This window comes from Lolium rigidum, chromosome 1 (assembly GCF_022539505.1).
Source record: "Lolium rigidum isolate FL_2022 chromosome 1, APGP_CSIRO_Lrig_0.1, whole genome shotgun sequence".
Classification (NCBI taxonomy): Eukaryota; Viridiplantae; Streptophyta; class Magnoliopsida; order Poales; family Poaceae; genus Lolium; species Lolium rigidum.
Genome location: NC_061508.1, coordinates 155588167 through 155594166, shown reverse-complemented (window position 1 = coordinate 155594166; position 6000 = coordinate 155588167). Strand labels below are relative to the sequence as shown.

The 6000-nt window shown below is 42.4% G+C and overlaps 1 long non-coding RNA gene across 6 annotated transcripts in view; it reads left to right on the top strand.

Moving 5' to 3' along the window:
* The first annotated feature begins 2354 nt into the window (after positions 1–2354).
* The window catches only part of LOC124683500, a 28143-nt gene continuing 24497 nt past the window's right edge, over positions 2355–6000 (top strand). For 2 of the 6 annotated variants that reach the window (XR_006996715.1, XR_006996714.1), the window contains exons 1-8: positions 2358–2616; positions 2799–2903; positions 3037–3125; positions 3221–3356; positions 3431–3489; positions 3591–3748; positions 4041–4195; positions 4348–4417. This is a non-coding gene — a long non-coding RNA (uncharacterized LOC124683500). Of the gene's footprint in view, positions 2617–2798; positions 2904–3036; positions 3126–3220; positions 3357–3430; positions 3490–3587; positions 3749–3878; positions 3987–4040; positions 4196–4347; positions 4418–6000 lie in introns of those variants that run through there. The other 4 variants (XR_006996724.1, XR_006996719.1, XR_006996728.1 and 1 more) reach the window with 4 other exon arrangements.

Sequence of the window (6000 nt, the reverse complement as noted above, 5' to 3'; positions counted from 1 at the left end):
CGATGAGACTCCTTTTCCTTTGCGCGCGCCCTTCCTTGGTTCTTCTCTTTCTTTCACGTACCCCTCCCTCCCCCCTCCCGTCCAACTTGAGCATGCATGGCCTAATTGGTTGGTTCACAACTAAGGAGCGGCTCCGCCATTCACTCATGAGATCCGCTCTTTCAGCATCACCACCTCTCTTGCTCCAACCCTTCTCCTCCTCTTTAGCCCTCCACGGTATCAACCACAAGCAGGAGTTTATTTTCTGTCCTTCAACATTACACAATAGGTTATTTTCTGTCCTTCAACATTACCTCTAGCATTTAATATGTAGTGCTTAGTACGATAAATTTGGTAATCTTTATGGCAACGCTTTGGGGATGAGTGTGATACCATCGAAAATAAAGTAACTCTGGTTTTTCCCTATTGTGTTGGTACCTTACCAAATAGTGTCATTGAGCAAGAGGGTTTTGTTCAGTCCACATATTTGGTTTGTCGGATCTTGTTGATTTTGGGTTCGTATCCTCGCAGAACCAATCATATGGATTTGTTGAGTTTGTGTTAGTGTGTCATGATGTTTTTGTCGATACGATCATTTGTGGTGTTGGAGTCTTTCTTTGGCTCTATGGTGAATATCTTGTGGTCCAGCAACTTGTACTTATAGGGGATGATCCCCAGCCCAAGCACATTCAACGCTCAAGGCTACTCAAGGACTTTCTGGATCCTTTGAGTTTGAAGGCGTAATCAAGTTCTTACAAGTGCACCGGTCCGATTCCAGTGTTTTTCACCAAAGTCTTGGAAGATTTTTGTGCTACAAAGGTTGTTTATATTAGGGAGAAGATGGATTTGAGAATTTTATTGTAATTCTTAGTTATAGGACTTACTTTATAGTTTCTTGGGTCTATGATCCAAGACATGTGTCTGTAATGGTTGTCGAGTTTAAATATCATCTTTGCATGCGCATCAGCTATATCAACCCATATGGAAGGTCCTTTAACTCTTATATATGGACCAATATGTTGGTAGCACGTATCCGCTTTAATTAAAAGATGAAATTTGTAATATATATTTAATTTAAACCTTGTCAAAATATTAGTGCGTACTACCAATAATACATAGATAATGTATTTATTTTGTTACATTGGAAAATTGCCGATTGATCATTTATGTATCTCTTAACCACACAACAAGAAAATTTGAATCATAACAATGTTATGCTTGAGAATATTTATTGTGCATTCCATTCATGTTAAAAATATTACATATCGACTCCCCTATAATTACATAATACTCCGTATATGATATTTGATATGTTTATGTACCAGGTACGTCGAAGCTTGGAGTGTTCCCGGCACACCTGCATGATTTGGCACAACTTAAAGTTCAGAAAATATGAAAAAAAAATGACAACACTAGTACTACATGAGAGTGAATCTAGTCTCCATATGTGCGTGTTGCACCCCTGGCATCGCACCATAGGCATCTGCGTCTAGATTCGGGGCAAGATCCTTGTAAGACACTCGCTCGTATGTTTCCGCAGTGATTAGGCAGAGGCGTGTCAGGCAGGGCGGCAATGGCCAGTCCCCACTCCTCACACACTCTCTCTCTCCCACCGATCCAAACATATGCCCTAGATTGAGGCCATTGCGAAGGGCGACGGATGGTTGGTCTCGATCCGGCGGCGGCAATGGTGGCTGCCGCTTCGTCTGCGTGGCGCAGAGGCTGCCTCATCCTCCACCCATACCGCCCGCGGTTTTTGGCCCGCCATGTATTTTGTAAAATCCTGGCCCTGGTAGTACGCGTGTGGCGTTTACGATCGAACCTCTCTCCTAACGGGCCTATTTGTACCGTCCATGGTCTTCAGTCTGTCGTGTCTCGTGTATTTTGTAAAATCATGGCCTTGGTAGTGTGTGTGGGTTCACAACCAAACCTCTCTCCTACGTGGCCTATTTGTACCGCCCACGGTCTTCGGTCCGCCATGTATCTAAAGGTATAATTGTTGCACCCCCATGGGCTGCTCCGAGGCTATCCACGATAGACACCTCGCGCGGAAGGATTGGGCGCTGGTCTCGTTTTTGCTCCACCGATTGGGCCACGTGGCGCCATGTGATTGGAAGAAGCCACACATAGGTGAGACAAAATCATCTTCCCCGTGTGGCAAACCCTATCCAGCCGCGTCTGTCCTCCTCCTCTCCCCTCGCGACCCCCATCCGCGCCGCCGCCCCGCCCTGCGTCGCCTCCCCGCCCCGTGTCGCCTCCCCCACCCCCAATCACTGGCGGACCGCTTCTCCTCATCCCCTCCATCTTCTTCGCATGCGACGGCCGGCGCAGCTCCGACTCCGGCTCGTCTTCGTCGCGCCGGGACAAGGAGGTAGCCGGGATCGCGTGGAGCAGCACGCAGGGGATTCACTGGTGGAGCGCAGCGCGAGCGTGCGGGAGCAGCGCTGCTGGTGGAGCGCGGGCTGCCGAGGCTGTTTTCCAGTCTGCGTCCGCATCGCCGTCGCCCTCCCAACCAGCCATGTAGCAGCCTGCACTCCTCCGTCTCGTCTTTGTCAAGGGATGCAGGTCCTCAATCTCTCCATCTGATTCTCCATCTCTCTCTCCCTAATGGTGGAAAGGGCGACAGAGGGCATGGAGGTGAGAAATAAGGGTGGATGACTGAGTTTGTTCCAAGCTGTTTTTTTTACTTGTCGTGTTGGTGCCTGGAGCTGATGTGCAGCTCTTCCTATGAGATGAGTTCATCATACTCTTCCCTTGTCTCTGTGTTGTTCATTTACTCGATTAACTGACTTCCAGTCTTGGGTCACTATGATTGCTAGCTGTTGTAGGCAAGACAGCAAGAAGTCAATAAAAAAGTCGAGACTCAAGTTTCAGGAGCAAGTATGGGGATATATCATGTCCATGAAGCACCAGTTGGTTTGTTGGTATGTGCAAAATGGGGATATATCATGTCATTTTATAAGTATTTATACTGCAAATTTTAGGCCATACAGTATGAGAACCTCACTTGTGGATGAGGCAATATTATTTTGGAATGATGATTATTCTTAATTGCAGGAAAGACCAAATTGCTCTAGAATTTGCTTGCTTTTATAGCATAGAAGTCGATCGGGTGAAAATGATTGTACCCATCAAGTAAGAAAAATGTGAGTACAATCCTTGTTTAAGCTAAATCCTTGCCTTGAAAGTGCATACATATTGAATTTGATTTGGTTGCTTGACAGTAGATATATGTATGTAGTGGTTTGAATGGTGGTTCAGATGCTGGAAGCATGATAGAAAGAATTGTTGATCTTTCGATGAGTGATGAGCTGCAAGGTGCAAGAACGCAAGTGGTTATAGCTGAACTTGAAGCTCTATCAAAACTGACGGACAAGGTTTGAAAAATTGATTAATTTGGTTTTGCTATTTGCTGCATTCTTATTCTTGCAACACTTATTTTCCATTGCAGATTCTTCTCGAGCTCGATAATATTATGATTTTGATGCATCAGCAATTATACTCGATAAGGTGCTGTTTTTTTCTCTCGCTTCTCCTGATGTTTTATACTTCTCTCTATGATATTGCTAGACTCCTGTTGATAAAGACATTCTAACCGATATTCATAGCAGAGGCAGTGGGAGTTTAGTCAGGCCATAGCTGGTGCCCCTGGGTAATATGCCAAAGCTACGATGTCGGTGTGGCTGATCTGTATGACGGGAACGAGGAGTCAGCCAGTGGGCAAGATCGAAAATCCCAAACCAATTTGAACATCTTTTTTTTTCTTCAGGTCAGTAAAGATTCAGTTCCTTTTTGCCTTCACTTGTTTTTTTTTTGAAGATTTTGCCTTCACTTGTTCTTACATGTTACGAATTAAAGTGATTATTTGACTAAGTTTGTGGTACCTTCTAATTGCCCAGGCTAGAAGTTAATTGGACATGAATCTCTTGCTGGTGGCTACCGATTGTTTTATACATAAATTAATTTTCATGTACCAAATGACCTACATGGTTGGCTTTGATGGTTTGCTAAATTATAGACAATGATTATTTAGCTAATTTGATGATTGATTCACTTTTCAGGATAGGATGGGGAACAAGTTGGACCACGTGGGCCTCCTGACTCGTGGGCAATCTCTCAATCCATACTATAAAAAGTATATAGTTAGTCTGCTATGAGTCCACTTTTCATTTGCTTTGGTGATTAAGATTTCTGTGCTTTGTTGCAATGCTCATTGGTGAGTTAAGTAATGTTTAAGAAAATGCCTTGGTTAAACCAGGGAAAATGGATTTGTTTCTAATTTTTTCCATTGCAAGATACAAAAGCTTGCTACATATAGTCATATAATGTTCTAAGGCAGGGGTTTTTTCCTTTTATTGTGTTGTCCAGGTTAGAAGCTTATCTGCTGATAACCAGGATTATTATATCCTTGAGTTTTCTCTGCTCCGAGCATTCTTAGGTACATAGCTTTCTACGTAAAAATAAGTTACCTAACATGCCTCTGTAAATATTTAGTTCCCCTCTTTTTATCTTGATGAAGCAACCTCAATGCCCAAATGTTTGAGTAAAGCCATGTTCCAGTACATGTCGAAAAGGCACTAATAAGGTTCAAAGTAACATCAGAATTAAGTTTCCAGTCCATCCTCAGTGGTCCTCTTTCTATCTGAAGTTGATAACTGTTTGTTTTAAACAACTTATAAATCGGAGTGTACTGCTAGCATGCTATGCTTATGGTTGTTTAATTTGGTCCTATGTCAATGTAGTACCAAATATTTGTCTTGCTTCGTTGTTGCTTTTATGGAGAAGGCATCAATGCATTTGATTTATTCGATCTTACCTCTTGCTTCGTTGTTCCTTTCATGTCCCTTCAGATTTCTTTTGTTGTCTATTCAGTATTCACCAAGTATAGCTATTTCCGTACACTGCCTAAATTGTTACTTAATTGTTTTTTGTTAGGATTGTTGGTGGAGCTCATTGTGTTTGTCAAGGTATCTAATATTGTTGATGACCCAAACCCTTCCCTGCCCCATCTACTACGTCTTCGACAGTTAACACCAGGTTGCTTTCATATTTTGTTCCGAGCTTATTTGATCGTTTGGTTGACAGAAGATAAAAAATGTACCTAAGTTGGTTGGTGAGCTAACTCAAGTAATAACTTACAATTTCTATTTGTCCTTGTGTTGACCACTGCTCTAGATGTATTTATCTTGCCATTAGCCCCTACTCTATATAGACCCTACTCGAGCACCATTAGAAGTAGCAGCGATAGGCAACAACATCAGTGCTTCCATGGTCCAGCTGGTATGGCTTCCTTGCCTTCGCCCCATGCTTTGCCATCCCTACCAGTAGGAGCACAGCTGAAATGTGATGATAGCCTCCGCCAATCATGGCCAGAAAGTAGATATGCTACCCCCTCAAATGCCTCCTTATTACTGTAATTAGTTTAAGTGTTGTTGCTTACAACCTCCGCAAACCACAGTCAGAAAGTACAAGCTATGCCACTATGTCAAATGCTTCCTTACAGTAATTAGTTTAAGTGTTTTGGTGCATTTGGTGCTGATAATATGTAGGATAACATATCTAACATACTTAATCTTCCAGATTGTTGAATGCACTATTTGTTTGGAGACACTACCAATGCTGTTGTGAAATTTCATTACATGAGAAAATATAAGATTTCATTGTTGGGGATTGTTCCTGAGCAAGCAGAAGATTCTGCTAAAGTAGGTACAATATTTACGCCAGCCAATGCATCATTTTTGCACTTCTTATTTGTGCACATGGTTGGAATGCAGGAACAGGTGTGTAACTTGATTTTCAATTTGTGCAGATGTGTTATTCTCCTTTTAGATTTTCGTCTGGAAAATCATTGAGCTGCATGCATGTAGCATATGTGACAGATTATTTTCATAGCCATACACCTCTTCCACATGTTCTGCTGGTTGATATTGTCGTATACCATTTTTCCTTTTATAATAATTATGGTTTGGGCATATGCCATTTTTCCTTTATTATAATAATTAAAATAGCTGCCTCATTCTC